General features: G+C 31.4%; 1 pseudogene; it reads left to right on the top strand.

Annotated features, from left to right (window-relative positions):
• The first annotated feature begins 688 nt into the window (after window positions 1-688).
• Window positions 689-14489, top strand: LOC135209858 (hemicentin-2-like; annotated as a pseudogene).
• Window positions 14490-17922: the final 3433 nt, after the last annotated feature.

The following is a 17922-nucleotide window of genomic DNA, read 5'->3' as shown; positions in this document are numbered from 1 at the left end:
ACTACGTGATGTGTTTCCCTTTAAGGTGTAATAAATGAGTAAAATAAATATTCAATAAAATAAAGGAGACCTAAAGTATAAAAAACATTAGAAGTAATAAATTATTAAAGGAAATAAAGATCTGAACATTAAAAACACGTAGGCCAAAATAATGTTTTGAGAAATATTTCCTTGGCATTTTAGTTCTGTTGCTAAACCGTGCAATATGACCAAATAGAAACTATTCCCTGTGACGTATAAGTTCCCAAGAGACTACATGACCTATGAGGCTAACAACCCAGGACTTTTCAAACCTAGAATTTTTCTCATCGAAGGGTGTAGACCAATAGATTTCGACGGGAGTTAGGGAAGCGTGATATCTTTCACATAAGCCGGACCAGCTCGGAATGCGTTAGTTAGTACGTGCGTTGATGTTCAGTGAGGTACGCCAGAGCTGCCAGACGTATAAAACTATATGCCAATATAACGCCATATTTCAGTTCTCTGAATTATTTCCGAGGTAGACGTTAATGTACTTTATTTAGCGGGTTTAGATTGATTTTTAAAAAATTCATATTCGACAATATAACTTCTGAAAAACAGTATATTCATTAGTACGATCAAAGGATGTGACGTGTACGATTTGGGAATGGCAGTCAAGTTCCCAAAATCAACACTGCACAGTCAGTGATCTCTCAGGTCTGCTAGGTGTTAAGTCTAAGTAATTTTCTATGACATTTTCGGCTTAACTTCGCAAGAATTTTGTTCCTAAACCACAACTATAACAAGTGTAAACTAAACTATTATAATATTTAACGAAGAAATATAGTCTCATCTAATATCGAGTTATGTATGGTGGTGAGAACCAAAATAAATATGATAATGAAAAACTTTAATAATTTGTCATATTCGTACTGACAAAACAAGTTTCAAAAATGTGGAATGTATCTTATATGTGCAAATTAACTCGTTATAGTGATTTTAATGGCCTGAAGATGTGGAAATACAATTTATAATAAGAAATTAAAAGAGAAAACGTCTACAATTATCCTGGGTAAGTTGAATAGTGCTTCGAAAAAAACTGGGGATATACGTAATTAGATATGGTTGAGATTCGAAAAAGTTGGGATATATATATATATATATATATATATATATATATATATATATATATATATATATATATATATATATATATATATACTACACACACACACACACACACACACACATATATATATATATATATATATATATGTATGTATGTATGTATATATATATATATATATATATATATATATATATACATATATATATATATATATATATATATATATATATATATATATATGTATGTATATATATATATATATATATATATATATATATATATATATATATATATATATATATATATATATATATATTATATATATGTGTGTGTGTGTTTGGTGTGTGTGTGTGTGTGTGTGTGTGTAGTATAGTTTTAATAATCTAAATTTATTTAACTTAATTTCCTCATTCGATTTAAATTGTTTCTCAATGTTAATATTTCATTAAGACAAAACATCAATGTTAACTCGCATAATTTTTTTTATTAATAAATCAATTTATTTATTCATCGATTTATCTATCTCCTGATTATAGAGACAGTTATCTAGTTTGCTTTAGTCTTACCATCTTTTTCTTTGTACTTAAATTGGAACATTCCTAGATAGTGAGCCCCCCCCACCCCCAAACCCACCAAGGTGTTTTCGTGGGTAGTTATCTAAGAATAATATTTCTTAGGGGTCGTTATCGTTACGAGATACATACCGACCTCCAGCTTACTCGGGACACGTACAGGATTTTCCCCTCATGCGTAAGTTGTAAATATATCCCTAACTCAGTAAATTGAAACGTGTGGAGATCTACGGTTAAATAGCGCATTGTTTCACCAATGAGAATTAAAATAAATAACGCTATTTTTCATTAGAAATAATTGTTCTTTACTGTTTAATATGCAGATTATTTTGCTTAAAAAATCACTGAAGATGGACGTGACTTCATAAATAAGCGAATACCACAGGAAAATGATAGTCAGAAATCCAAGCGCTTTCGTCTTTACTCAGACATTGTCAAGGAGTTAATGAAATACAATTGGAGAGAAAGGTCTCAGGTACAAAACAAGATCATGCTTATTTATTTATCTATTTTTTTTTTGCATTTTCATTTTGACGAATAAATCACAAAATCCTATATATCCTAAAATTCCTGTATCGTTAACTCAAAGCGAAACACATTTTTCAGACCTTTTTTTAAGCTTTTCCATAAACCTTTCCTACCTCCACCCAACAAGAACAACATCAGTAATAACAACAACAACAACAACAACAACAACAACAAATTAATTCGTAGGCTTACTCCCCGAGGAAGCGAAAATCGAAGCCTTACAAGATTCTTGCATTTCATTGAAGTCTAGCATACAATTTCTATGAACTTGTTAAAACTCTCGTGCACAACCAACTGCTCTAAAAAGCATATTTATACCTTCACATCTGAACCACTACAATGTACAGCAATCACGTTAATGTACATCAGAAAAGGTATTGTAATGTTCATGCATTACTTTTGCTCAAAATTCTCTTTAGTACACACGATTACATTTACCGCTTGAAACTTAGAAACTTAATTACGCTGACTAATGTATTTTCTGCTACGAATGATTTCAAGTCTGTTATATTGGACTATAAAATGTATATTTGCCCATTCAGTAGATGGTCTACGAAGGCAATTGGTATTTTTTTTTTCTTTTTGCATGCAGCTAAAACTTTGTACAATTTCGTATTATTTTGTCCACAGTGAATTTTCTAGATAATATACCGTATACTATTCATTACGAAAACCATGAATATTATTTTTCTTTAATTAATTGTTTGTTTATACGGTGTTTTTACGTTGCATGGAACCAGTGGTTATTCAGCAACGGGACCAACGGCTTTACGCGACTTCCGAGCCACGTCGAGAGTGAACTTCTATCACCAGAAATACACATCTCTGACCCCTCAATGGAATGCCCGAGAATTGAACTCGCGGCCATCGAGGAGGCAAGCGAACACGGTTTTGAAACTGCGTATAAAAAGTCTGCATTGTGCATCATTGTGCATATTACGGCAAAGCGAATATTTTTTTTTTCTAAAATAATTTATATGTATTTCAGTGAACCCTTTTGGATTTATGTATACAGATTCAACATAATGTTAAGCATATTATGAAAAAAGTGAATATATACTTTATAAATTCATGTATATATATATATATATATATATATATATATATAAATATATATATATATATATATATATATATATATATATATATATATATATATATATACATATATATACAGAGAGAGAGAGAGAGAGAGCATGGTGTTTATGTATAAAAATTCAGCATTAGTTTATGCATATTACGAAAAATACGAATATATTTTATAAATTCGTGTATACAAACAGCGAACGTAGTTTTGGATTTATGTGTAAAAATTCTACATCATTTTATGCTTATTACGGAAAAGCAAAAAAAAAATTTTTTTCTAAAATCTTTTCCATAAATTTTAGCGAACACTGCTTTGAATTTTTGTATAAATATTCAACATTTTTATGCTTATTACGGAAACAGCGAATTTCTTTTATTATATAGATTTTAGCGCGAACGATTTTGAGTTAAGGTATAGCATTTCTATGTTATTCTATATAATTCTATGATTTTTCTTGTACGTAAAGAAAACATCGAATAGTTTTTCAGATTTATAAAAATGGCAATATATATTTTTTCATTTAGGGCTGCTCTATGAGCAAGATCCCATGCTGGCAAAGGGCCAGCCGAATCAAAAACAACATTTATAACCTGTCATATTCATAAGATGTATCTAACTTCTAGATGACGTCATTACTATATATTTTGTAATAAAGAAATATTCCTATGGCTAGTCAAATCTAGTCGAATGTTATACGGCTTTTTTATTTATTTAATTAATTTTCTAATTTTCTTTTCATTTTCTAATTTTCTATTCATTTACTAGTAATTGATCTATTTTTTGTTCTTAGTCTATGATTGTAGTATTTTCGGTTTTATTGAATTACTTCAATCTGGCGTTTTCTTAATTTCACGACCACTTTCCTATATATATAGTCAAGTCATTTGGAGCTTCTTGATATGGAATGATAATATTCTCTCTCTCTCTCTCTATGTATATGAAACCTTCCTTAAGTCTTTTTAGTCTTTCTTCTTTGCTCTCAGTCTATCTTTCATTATTTTCTTAATTATCTACTTTATCATTTGCTAATCATTAGGGAACCATATTTGCGAAATAACAATAAGTAATCACTAAATAAACAAGTAAAAAATACGCCGAAGTTTCTTCGGGAAAATCGAGTTTTCTGTATAACTTATAATGCATAAAACCATCAACTAAAACCGGCAGCTCTTCAGTTGCTTACCAGACACGGTAAAGTGAGGGTGCGTCCCTAGACTCCGGAAAGCGCTGCCAGATGCACGAGCCATGGCTATATTTAACCTTAAAATAATATTAAAACTACTGAGGCTAGAGGGTTTCAAATTGGTATGGACGGTGGATGATCAAAATACCAATTTGCAGCCGTCTAACCTCAGTAGTTTTTAAAGATCTGAGGGCTGATAGAATAGAGTGCGGACGGACAATATGAAACAAAATTGGATATGAATATTCCTAATTCATATTCATGATTTTTTTATCTTTCCCTCATGATGAAATTTTAATTTTTAATATATATACGCGGAGAAATGAGCATTTCATACGAACATTTTATGACGCAAACAAAAAAAATAAATTCAATTCAAAATGAACAAAAGAATAATACTTTTCATTAAACAAACGATAATACAGATTATAAAAAAAACAATCAAACCAGGATTACAAATGAAATATAAAATTTCTCTTCTTTTTCACATGGAAAAATAATTTCCCGAATTCTATGTAATATTTTTTTTTCTTTTTTTTCTACATCGGGGAGTTAAAACCAAAATTCTTTTAACCAATTTTTTTTTAAACTAATTACCTTAAAAAGATTTATGTCATTCTGCGCTGAAGTATATTAATGAACCAAATGGTTTTTTGGTATATTATGAGATGATGTTTGTGTAGTTGTGTATGTTTGCGGTTGTGTTTGATAATCATTATATATATATATATATATATATATATATATATATATATATATATAGTATATATATACATATATATATATATATATATATATCTATATATATATATATATATATATATATATATTATATATATATATATATATATATATATATATATATATATATATATATATATATATAGTATATATATATATATATATATATATATATAGTATATATATATATATATATATATAAATATAAATTCTTTTGAGTTTCAACTCTAAGATTCTTTTTATTGAAAGATATTACCAAAAATATCCTGCAAGAATGAAAGAAAATATTACCCAAAATATTCCGAAGCCTTTTATAGAAAGAAAATATTATCATAAATCTTAATCTTTTCACTGAAAGAAAACATTGCCAAAAATATACCGAATTATTTTATAGAAAAAAAAAACAATATCACCAAAAATACACTGAAGCCTTTTATAGAAAGAAAATATCGCCAAAAACATACTTGAACATTTTAGTGAAAGATAATAGTGCTAAATATCTGAAACATTTTAATGAAAGAAAATATTACCAAGAATATACCGAAGCGTTATATCGAAGGAAAATATTGCCAAAAATACACTGAGACCTTTTGTAGAAAGAAAATATCACCAAAATTATACTTCAACATTTTAGTGAAAGAAAACATTACCAAAAATATACCGAAGCGTTATATCGAAGGAAAATATTACCAAAAATACAGTGAAACCTTTTGTAGAAAGAAAATATCACAAAAAACAAACGTAAACATTTTAGTGAAAGAAAATATTACCAAATATCTGAAACATTTTAATGAAAGAAAATGTTACCAAAAATGTACTGAAGCTTTATATCGAAGGAAAATATTACTAAAAATACACTGAGACCTTTTATCGAAAGAAAAATCACCAAAAACATACTTAAACATTTTACTGAAAGAAATCATTACCTAAAATGTACCTAAGGAAAATATTACCAAAAAATACACTTAAACCTTTTATCAAAAGAAATTGGCCCCAAAAACATACTTAAACATTTTAGTGAAAGAAAATATTAAGAAAAATGTACTCAAAGAAAATATTACCAAAAATACACCGAAACCTTTTATCGAAAGAAAATATCACCAAAAATAGACTTAAACATTTTAGTGAAAGAAAATATTACAAAAATACACTGAAACCTTTTATCGAAAGAAAAAAAAAAAAAAAAAAAAAAAAAAAAATCACCAAAAAACATACTTATTTTGTTTTTTCATTTGCAGGCGTCGTTGGAATTCAGGACTGAAAAGTCCTCAGGGAAACCACAAACCATCATAGATTCCGAAGCCTCCAAGGATGCTAAGCTCCAAAGTCCTTCGTATCGTCTCCCTACTCCTCTTCTTTGGTAAATATCCAGGAATTCTGGTCATTAAACTTTGTCACTATCCAAAAGTACCATATATCACTCAAGGCATATTTCGAGGAATGCCTTCATTGACAAATGCCTTCATTAACAAATACCTACCCCTGAAATTCCTTCCCGCAACCAGCCCCCCTACCCACCGCCTGCATCCTGAGCCGACGGGAGAGAGAGAGAGAGAGAGAGAGAGAGAGAGAGAGAGAGAGGGAACAAATCCATTGCTGGGACTCTCTCTCTCTCTCTGTGCAGAAATTTGCATGTGGTTTTTCTTTCTCTTTCTCTTTTTTTTCACATTCCCTCTGACTCTCCCTTCGTCCTGAACCTCGAGGGATTTGCAAAAGATTTTTACAAGTTCACTTTTGCTCTCTGCACAAATCTAATATTGCCTCCATATTTCCTTTTTGCGTGAAGGTGTGTATATATATATATATATATATATATATCTAATATATATATATATATATATATATATATATAAATATTAAATATTATTGAAAGACCAAGAGACCTCTGGCAACTCGGTGTTATAGCAGGTGATGTACCTGTACTTAGCAAACGATATATATATATATATATATATATATATATATATATATATATATATATATATATATATATATATATATATATAGTATATATATATATAAATATATATATACACACACATATATATATATATATATATATATATATATATAATATATATTCCCGTTTGCTGAGTACAGGTACAACACCTGATACAACACCGAGTTGCCAGAGGTCTCTTGGTCTTTCAATAATATTCACCGAAATACAAGAGCAATTTAAGATTCCAAATTTTCCTAAACTTTTGACAATTCATCATGAATAACTTCGATAAATAGTAGAACCTTTTATAGTCCACTAAATATGGCTCGCTTCTTTTTTAGTGGAAAGGGACCATTTCACTAAACATCAAAGATTTCTAAAAAAAAAAAAATAGGTATGTGAGTCACATAATACACCAAGTATTTAATCAAGGTATCTTCTAAAGTCTTACTCTTTTTAGGAATAGGTCTATTTGGAATAGGCCTACGCTCTCCCTCTGGGAAACACCAAGCTCTTTATTCCTTCCTCATAAAATCCTTCTGTTGAGATGGAATGCTCCTCTTTTCCTTTGTTTTAGTAATTCATAGAATGTTTGTCCTTTCCAATATCTTTCTCTTTATAGCAGTTAGGCCTATCATTTCTTACTTGGTGTTAAACTGGTCTGAATCCTCTAATATGGCTTATCTAGTTTTAGTGGGCAAGTCTCTCTCTCTCTTCCCTCTAAGCAACTTAAAGATGTTTAACCAACGCCATCTTGAATTGAGTCAATTCAAGATGGCGATGGTCTAACTCTGTCTAGAAATCAGATCTACCTCCTCCTTCTCTTTATCCTTACCAATAGATTTCCTCTTTCCAGAAGGGTGGTCTGTCAGTTCCTTCTTATCCAGACAGATTCCCTCTTTCCAGGGAGCTGGTTTATATCTTCCTTTAACAGACTCCATTCTAGTCCTTCTGCACTCACTCTCTCTAGCTTCCTTCAGTTCCAGAGTGTAAACAAGAATTCCTTTTGACAGAGGCCTTTGACAGACCGATTTAAAATCTCTATCAAGTTATTATTCATTCTTTGCCAAACCTCTTCCCTCTTCCTAGAAAGCTATCTTCCTTCTTTGCCAGGTTCCATTCTAATCCTTCTGCACTCTCTAGCTTCCTTCAGTTCCAGAGTGTAAACAAGAGCTGCTTTTGACAGAGACCTTTGACAGAACAATTTAAAATCTCTATCAAGTTCTTATTTATTTTTTGCCAAACTGCTTCCTTCTTTCCAGAAAGCTGGTTTATGTCTTACTTTTTTGCCAGGCTCCATTCTAATCCTTCTGCATTCTCTCTCTAGTTTCCCTCAGTTCCAGAGTGTAAACAAGAGCTGCTTTTGACAGAGACCTTTGGCAGAACGATTTAAAATCTCTATCAAGTTATTATTCATTCTTGGCCAAACAGCTTCCTTCTTTCTAGAAAGCTATCTTCCTTCTTTGTCAGGATCAATTCTAATCCTTCTGTACTCTCAAGTCTTATTCAGCTCCAGAGTGTAAACAAGAGCTGCTTTTGCCAAAGGCCTATGACAGAACAATTTAAAACCTCTATAATAAAGTGATTATTCATTCATGGCCAAACACCTTCCCTCGTTCCAGAAAGCTGTCTTCCTTCTTTGCCAGGATCAATTCCAATCCTTCTGTACTCTCAAGTGGCAGAACAATTTAAAACCTCTATAAAGTGATTATTCATTCATGGCCAAACAGCTTCCCTCGTTCCAGAAAGCTGTCTTCCTTCTTTGCCAGGATCAATTCTAATCCTTCTGTCCTCTCTCTCACAAGTTGCCTTCACTTCTTGAATGCAAACAAGAGATGCTTTTGACAAAGGCCTTTGGCAGAACAATCTAAAATCTTTATTAAGTCATTATTTATCTCTATTAAGCTTCCTTCAGTTCTTGAATGCAAACAAGAGCTGCTTTTGACAAAGGCCTTTGGCAGAACAATCTAAAATCTTTATTAAGTCATTATTTATCTCTATTAAGCTTCCTTCAGTTCCAGAGTGTAAACAAGAGCTGCTTTTGACAAAGGCCTTTGGCAGAACAATCTAAAATCTTTATTAAGTAATTATTTTACTCTATTAAACTTCCTTCAGTTCCAGAGTGTAAACAAGAGCTGATTTTGCCAAAAGGCCTTTTATAGAATAATTTAAAATGTTTAATAAGTGAAATTCTTATCTATTTATTACTTAACTCTTACTTTCCAGCTGACATGCTGGTCGTAGACAGCAAGGTCCGAGGGAAGTCCAGTCGAAATAAAGTGTCCTCAGGCCAAGGTGACAACGCCCCCACTCCGAGGGTACCTCACTTCGCCAAGGACACGCCCACGTCCGTTCTGGCAGCTGTGGGGACACCAGCGCTCCTGCCCTGCAAGGCAAGGAACCTCGGAGCCAAGTCGGTAAGTCCTGAGGTCTTTTGGAGCTTCTACAGTGAGCCTTACCAGGTGTCCTTTGGGTACTATCAAAAGCAATCCCCACTACCCCATAAAGTCATAGAAGCAAAGCCTTCTTGTTTTTACTATACATCTGTGTTCTTTATTCTCGTCCTATTTAGCTGTCCAGCTTCTTTAACAAACTCTTGCGACAACTATAATAATAATAATAATAATATAATAATAATAATAATAATAATAATAATAATAATAATAATAATAATAAATTATCTAACATTTATTCTTTTAACAAACCCTTGTTACGATTGTTCCTCCCAAATAATAATAATAATAATAATAATAATAATAATAATAATAATAATAATAATAATAATAATAATAATAATAATAATAAAAATCATAATAATAACCATAATAATAATAATAATAATAATCCTTAATATTGATGCTTTTAACACACTACTGATACAATTGTAACCTCCCAAAAAATAAGTAAATAAATAATATTAATAAATACTTAAATAAATAATAATAATAATAATAATAATAATAATAATAATAATAATAATAATAATAATAATAATAATAATAATAATAATAATAATAATTCTCAAACTGACACTTTTAACATACTACTGATACAACTGTCTCTTCCAAATAAATAAAGAAATAAGAATAATAACAAATTCTCAAACATCCGTTCCATCTCCCACCCCCAAAGGTATCCTGGATCCGACACAAGGACCTCCACGTGCTGACGGTGGGGTCCTTCACGTTCACGAACGACGAGAGGTTCTCCGCCCACCGAGACCCTTCCTCAGGAGACTGGGTCCTGGTCCTCAGGCGACCGGAGCCGACGGATTCCGGGGACTACGAGTGCTCCATTTCGACCAAGCCCGTGACCTCCGTCACCGTCAGGCTCGAAGTGGTCGGTGAGTTGGCCTAGGCAGAGAGATTATTTAATAAATTTATTACGACATAGTCAGAGAGAGAGAGATAGAGATAGAGAGAGAAGAGAGAGAAGAGAACGAGAGAGAGAGAGAGAGAGAGACAGAGAAGAGGGGGGGGGGGGGGGGGGAGGCTTAAGTTTAAACCTGTTTAAGCCTGAGGTGAAGAATATTATTATGTGTGAATAATGGAGCTACATTATCTGTGGTTGGTGTGTATTTATAAGTATGTGTGTACGGGTATGTACATATACAGGTATAGGTATATAGATATATACATACATACATATATAAATACATACACACACATACATACATACATATATATATATATATATATATATATATATATATATATATATATATTCATTTATATTTACATACAAAGAAATCTGGAGTTGAGAGAGAGAGAGAGAGAGAGAGAAGGAGAGAGAGAGAGAGAGAGAGAGAGAGAGAGAAGAAATACTTAGTGTATATATATATATATATATCTATATATATTGATATATATATATATATATATATATAAATATATATATATACATATATAATCTTCTCTCCTTCAGTGCCTTCGGCAGAGCTGCTAGGGGACGGCAGCGTCTACTTGGACAAAGGAGGCAGCACCCTGAATCTGACGTGCGTGGTTCACTTTCAGCCCCATGCCCCCCGAATTCATACTGTGGTATCACAGAGATAAGGTGAGGGTCCTTGTTCAAGGTTTACCTATTATTATTATTATTATTATTATTATTATTATTATTATTATTATTATTATTATTATTATATGGGGTTTTACGTTACGGGAAAATCTAGAAATACCATTTAGTTAAATTTTCACAAGAAATGAAACGATGAAATATATCTACAGCCATACACATACACACATACATGCATATATACAAACATACATACATAAACATATGATATATATACATATATATATATATATATATATATATATATATATATTATATACATACATATATATATATATTATCTCGTTTTCGTTGATTCACTAAACTTTTTAAAGGGTTGATAAAGATATATACTCAGAGTTGAACCAAGGACTTGTTCTATGAACAATACACTAAACATTTTTTTGAATAAAAATACAAAATTTTCCGTTCCTTCTATACAAAATTCAAAATAATCAATTTGAAGCTGTTTGCTATTGATTTCATTTCCAAGTCTATCTAATCACTAATTACTTTTTAAGCTGATTATGCACCCATTTATTAAAAAAAAATGTTTTGTACGCGTACTTTTCTGATTCTAGTACAATTCATAATCCACTTCGTATATTACCGAACTTGTATCAGAGTACTGGACCTTCCCTGAGAAAGCGGGATGCCATATCTTATAAACTAACCATAGGATCGTCTTGAAAATTATCTCATCATGTTTCCCGCACTCAAATCCATTTTGAAACACATCTTTGAACTAACCTAACCTAACCTAGGTTAGTAGATTCACATCAACAGTGCATCTGATGTCTAGGCCAGTCCCTTACCACGCTCCTGATTAGCGATTGATAAGCCAATCACAGGGCTGGAAACTCTCGAGAGTTCACATTGGCAGGATGTATGTTCCACCTATCCTGAGGTATACATCTTTCAAAAGTATCCCTCAGGAGAGGTGGAACATACACACTGCCTATGTGAACTCTCTCGACAGACTAAGAGTTTTCAGCCCTGTGATTGGCTTACCAATAGCCAATCAGGAGTGTCGTAAAGGACTGGCCTAGACATCAGATGCACAGTTGCTGTGAATCTACTATAGTACTGTACATCTCGGGAATTTGCAATCCACTTCCTCCAGTTTCCATTCTGTTCAGAGTAAGTTACCAACGAATAAACTTGGTTTGTTTATATCCTCTTTTCCAGTTAGTAAACTACGGCAGGAGGGGAGGACGAGAGATCAGGGTGGACACCCGGCACAGGGGAGACGTGACCAAATCGACTCTTTTGGTGCACAACGCGACTCTGCTAGACTCAGGAAGATACTCCTGCAAGCCGGCCAATGCCAAGAGAGTCTCCGTCGCAGTCCACGTCCTGGAAAGTGAGTGAGGTGTCCCAGAACTTGTTGCTTAACTGCTTTACTCTATAATTGTCTCTATCAAGAAACTGATGTGTTTATTCAACATTCACTTGGTTTTCTATCTCCTCATTTGACATTGTCTTATTTCAACAATCTATCAGTGTTCTATTTCCTCATTTCTCAACTAACATACTCTTATTTGAATCAGACGAGGAATGTGTTGATCATTTTTTGTGCTCTACTCTCATTGTCGCACTTGTCAATTAACTCTCTTTCTTCTTGTCAAAAGTGCTAATCACTTCTTGTCCTATGTTCTCACCGTCGCGCTCGTAAACAAAGTCTTCTCAAATGTGTTGATCACTTCTTGACTTACACTTTCATCACACTTGTAAACAAACTCTTTTTCTTTTGATTATTCCTTGTCCTCCACTTTCATCACACACTTGTAAACAAACTCTTCTTCTTCTTTTCAAATGTGTTGATCACTTCTCTTCCTCCACTTTCTTCCCACTTGTAAACCAAGTCTTCTTCTTTTTTTGATTATTCCTTGTCCTCCACTTTTGTCACACTTGTAAACCAACTCTTCTTCTTCTTTTGATTATTCCTTGTCCTCCACTTTTGTCCCACTTGTAAACCAACTCTTCTTCCTCTTTTGATTATTCCTTGCCCTCTACTTTCGTCACACACTTGTAAACAAACTCTTCTTCTTCTTCTTTTCAAATGTGTTGATCACTTCTCTTCCTCCACTTTCGTCACACTTGTAAACCAACTCTTTTTCTTCTTTTAATTATTCCTTGTCCTCCACTTTCATCACACACTTGTAAACAAACTCTTCTTCTTTTCAAATGTGTTGATCAATTCTTGTTCTCCACTTTCATCACATTTGTGAACTAACTCTTCTTCTTTTGATTATTCCTTGTCCTCCAATTCCGTCACACTTGTAAACCAACTCTTCTTCTTCTTCTTTTGATTATTCCTTGTCCTCCAATTCCGTCACACTTGTAAGCCAACGCGTCCGTCTTCTTCTTCTTTTGATTATTCCTTGATCTCCTCATCGCCGCGCTTGTAAACAAATTCTTTTTCTTCTTATCAAATATGTTGTTCAGTTCTCATCCTCCATTTTCATCACACTTTATAAACAAACTTCTTCTTCTTCTTCCAATTCACAGGTGAGACTCCAGAAGCCATGAAGACCACGAGCACAGGTGTCTCCATATCACAGAATCATTTCATCTTAAGTGTCGTGACCGCTACGGGCGTCAGTCTCCTGACGACTCTGGTTGACGACTTAAACTTCCACAGAGTCGTTCCGTGGCGCCTCCATTCGCATTTTCTCTCGCTTTTCACTTACAGATAAGGAACGAGTGGTTAACGAGGGTTTGTCGAGGATGGTTTTGATCAGTTTCTTGGTGGGTTAGACTAGGCGATGATTATGTGAGTTATGGAGATCTTCTAAGTCAGAGATTTTGGACGCAATTTCAAATTTGTACGACAGGAACTTTATTACTTTTTTAAGGCATGAAATGTCCCAGTGATTAGTTTTATAAACTACATCTTCCACTACCAATTCTTTTTAAAGCATTTTGTATTATTTCAAGTTTCATCTGCAGATCTTTTCAATAGCATTTAAGTAATTATTTGTGCAAATAAAGAAATTTATATGAAATAAATATCCTATCCTAAAATTCCTGTATCTTTAACTCCTTTTTCAAACCATTATATGCTTTCCTACAATTCCCCCCCACCCCCCCAAACAATAACAACAACAACAACAATCATTTGAAGGCTTACTCCCCGAGTAAGTGAAAACAAATACTAAATAAAGTCAAAATAGCACCATAGCAGACCTCCTTTGTCTACAGGTAAACATTTCTATTGGGGCCAAAATTTCCATATATATAAAACATTTCCTGAGGTATCCATAAAATTCAAAAGAACTCATCCCTATTGCTCCAAACAGACTTAAAGGGCCCACAACAATATATTTATATATATATATATATATATATATATATTATATATATCTATAATATTATATATATAATTTCAATTTAGACTATTCCATTCTTATACTTTTCCTTTCATGTCCTTTCTCTCTGTGATATTCTTTAACTTTCTCTTTCGTTCTGTCCCCTCACATTCCTCCTTTCACTTCCTCCTGTTTCTTTCTCCCCTTCCTCTAATAATATTTGTGCGTCCCATGGCAGTGGGATTCAAGGAAAAGAAAACTTGTATAGAAAACGGCGTTGCTTTTCTTCTTTCTGTTTCTTTCTTTTTTCCCCTTTTTTTTCCTGTGTTGCAATATATGAATTTTATTGATTTAAGAGTTTTATTTTTTAAGGATTTTATTCATTATTTAACAGATTCCCTGAGGATGTAACGAAGATATTACGAAACGTAGGAAATAAAGAATTATAATGAATATAGAACGCTTTCATGGTCCACATTTGCGCTGATGTGTCCTACCTCTGTCTTATATATATATATATATATATATATATATATATATATATATATATATATAGATATATATATATATATATATATATATATATATATATATATATCTATATATATATATATATATATATATATATATATATTATCTATACATACATTCATACATACATACAAACATACATATAATGTATTCATCCTTCCTTCTCTTTGTTTCCTTATCAACATCATTCTAAACACATATATAAACAATAAGAAAAAAAAACATTCGATTTCTGTCAGAAAAAAGAAAAATCTACCACACTTAACGAGAAAGCTTTAGCGAAATACAATGAAATTAAAAAAAATTCTAAATCAATTAAAAAACAGATAATTATAACTTAAGATATGGATTCTCAATATACACAAACACGTCCATACACATAAATAATAAGAAAAAAGGTTTCCATTTCAGTAAAAAATAAAATACCACACTTAAGAAAAGCTTTAGCGAAACAAAACTAAATTTAAAAGAAAATATTCTGATTAATTAATTTAAAAAAAATAAATAAAGAAAAAAGGTTTCCATTTCTGTAAAAAAATAAAATACCACACTTAATGAAAAAGCTTTAGCGAAATTAAACTAAATTTAAAAAAAAATATTCTAAATTAATTAATTTAAAAAAACAAAAAATTATAACTTAAATATGGATCAATTTGCAAATGAAAACGATTTTGTCCTTTTAATGAAAATTTGGGTTTTACTTATGATCTAAGAGGTCTCCTATGAATGAGTAATGTGTAAATAGATGGTCAATTTGACCTGTGTAAAGGACGGGTCACGTCAGGTCATTTCTATGTAATATAAAAGAAATGAATTTTCTTTGTTTGTAGACTTCTTGATAAGAGGATGTATGCATGTATATATTCATGTATGAGAGAGAGAAGAGAAGAGGAGAGAGCGGAGAAGACGAATGGAGCGAGAGAGAGAGAGAGAGTAGTAATTTTATAAACGCATTTTCTGACCTGTGAACAGATATTATGTATGTGATTATTTTTCGATTAACGAGCAAAAATGCATATAAAAAAAAGTTCAATTCAGGAATTCTAAAAACGCATGAAGATTTTTCCTACAAGTGTTTTTGTAAGTTCTGAAGACGGCCGCAAAAACTTTTTTTAGCCTATACCAAAATATTTTTTAGACCTATGTGTATTTTTTTTCTACCATTCACCGTCTGGGTGGATTAGGGAAACATATTTGGCAAATGAGGTCTATTTATACCTATTTAAAGAAATTCTCAAAGGTAGGCCTATCTGTGCTTATTTAAAGAAATTCTGAAGGGTAGGCCTATTGGCACCTATTTAGAAAATTATCAAGATAAGGCCTATTTAAAAATTCTAAAGAGTAGGCCTATTGACGCCTATTTAAAGTATCAAGGGTTGGCCTATTTAAAGAAATTATCAAGGGTAGGCTTATTTTGAGGATATCTCAATACTCCGTGGGTGCAAGTTCTGTATAACTTCTGAATAAAAAAATGTTTTTTATTTATTATTATTATTATCATTATTATTATTATTATTATTATTATTATTATTATTATATAAATGAACAAAGTGAACCATCTTTGACCTGATCTGTAACTCAACAATATGGTCTGTAAAATCTGTAGCATTTTCTCTCGAATAGGTCAGGTCATAAAATTGTCACACCTATTTTTATAAAAAAAATTATCCATAGAAGATAAGTTTCACCAACTAAAAATATATTCTGTTTTTCAAATCTATGATAGAAACAAGACATTCCTTTTACGTTTTGTAAACAAAAGTCTGTATAAGAGATTCCAATGGAATAAAACATTGTGTATATTTCATTGCGTGTTCAAATTAAAGATTGTACATTGACAAAATAAATGACCCAAAGGTACTGGAGGGTTTTATTTAACCAAAGGGTGTTTTTGTGTTTTATCACTTAGTAGTATATATATATCTATATATATATATATATATATTATATATATATATATATATATATATATATATATATATATATATTATATATAATTACATAAATACTCGTTTATAAAATACATATCTAACAGGCTGGCATTTTCCCACAAGCAAATAAATAATTCAATCAAAAACTTGCATATTATGAAGCCACATTGGCATATATACTGACACAGCTCTCATCTCTATTTTACATATATTTGATAATATAGCGTATCATGGAGCCACTAAGCTTCCTGACAGCACAATATCACTCTCTATTTATACAATGCAAACACTATGATTCAATTATTAAGCATCAAACGAGTATAATGACAAAAAAGATTCATTATTGATCGAGTTCTGTTGAAGCGACGTCCGCTCGCTATCCTGGTTGCTCTCTCGCTCTCTCATTCCTTTCTCGGAAATAGTCCTACGAAGCTTAAATTTCCCCTGATGGTTTGTTTGTCTCTAAAATTCGTTTCAATTTTGTCCAGGTAAAATCTTTGAGTTTTCTGTTTTATTTTTTTAAAATAGTTATTTTTTTTTGGTGAATATATTTTTTTCCTTCATTATTTCCTTTTCTTTTTCTTTAATAAAAGTTTAAGCAAGATTTCTTTTTAATTTTAGTTTTTTTCTATTCAAGGAAAGTGATTTTTTTGGGGAATGAATCTATGTTTTTTCCCTTCATTATTTTTGTCCTTTGCTTTTTCTTTCATGAGAGTTTAAGTAAGATTCTAGTTTTTTTTTTTTATTCAAGTTAAGTATTCTTTTGTGCGAATCTATTTTTTCTTTCTCTTTATATTTTCTTTCTTTGCGTATTCTTTAATGAGAGTTTAAGTAAGATTTTTTTTTTATTATTTTAGTTTTTTCTTTATTCAAGGAAAGTGATTTTTTTGGTGAATGAATCTATTTGTTTTTCTCTCTCTCTTCATTATGTTTTTTTTCCTTTGTGTATTCTT

This window comes from Macrobrachium nipponense, chromosome 38 (genome assembly GCF_015104395.2).
Source record: "Macrobrachium nipponense isolate FS-2020 chromosome 38, ASM1510439v2, whole genome shotgun sequence".
Taxonomy (NCBI): domain Eukaryota; kingdom Metazoa; phylum Arthropoda; class Malacostraca; order Decapoda; family Palaemonidae; genus Macrobrachium; species Macrobrachium nipponense.
Note: the sequence above shows the minus strand (reverse complement) of the source record. Positions and strands in the feature narration are given on the sequence as shown.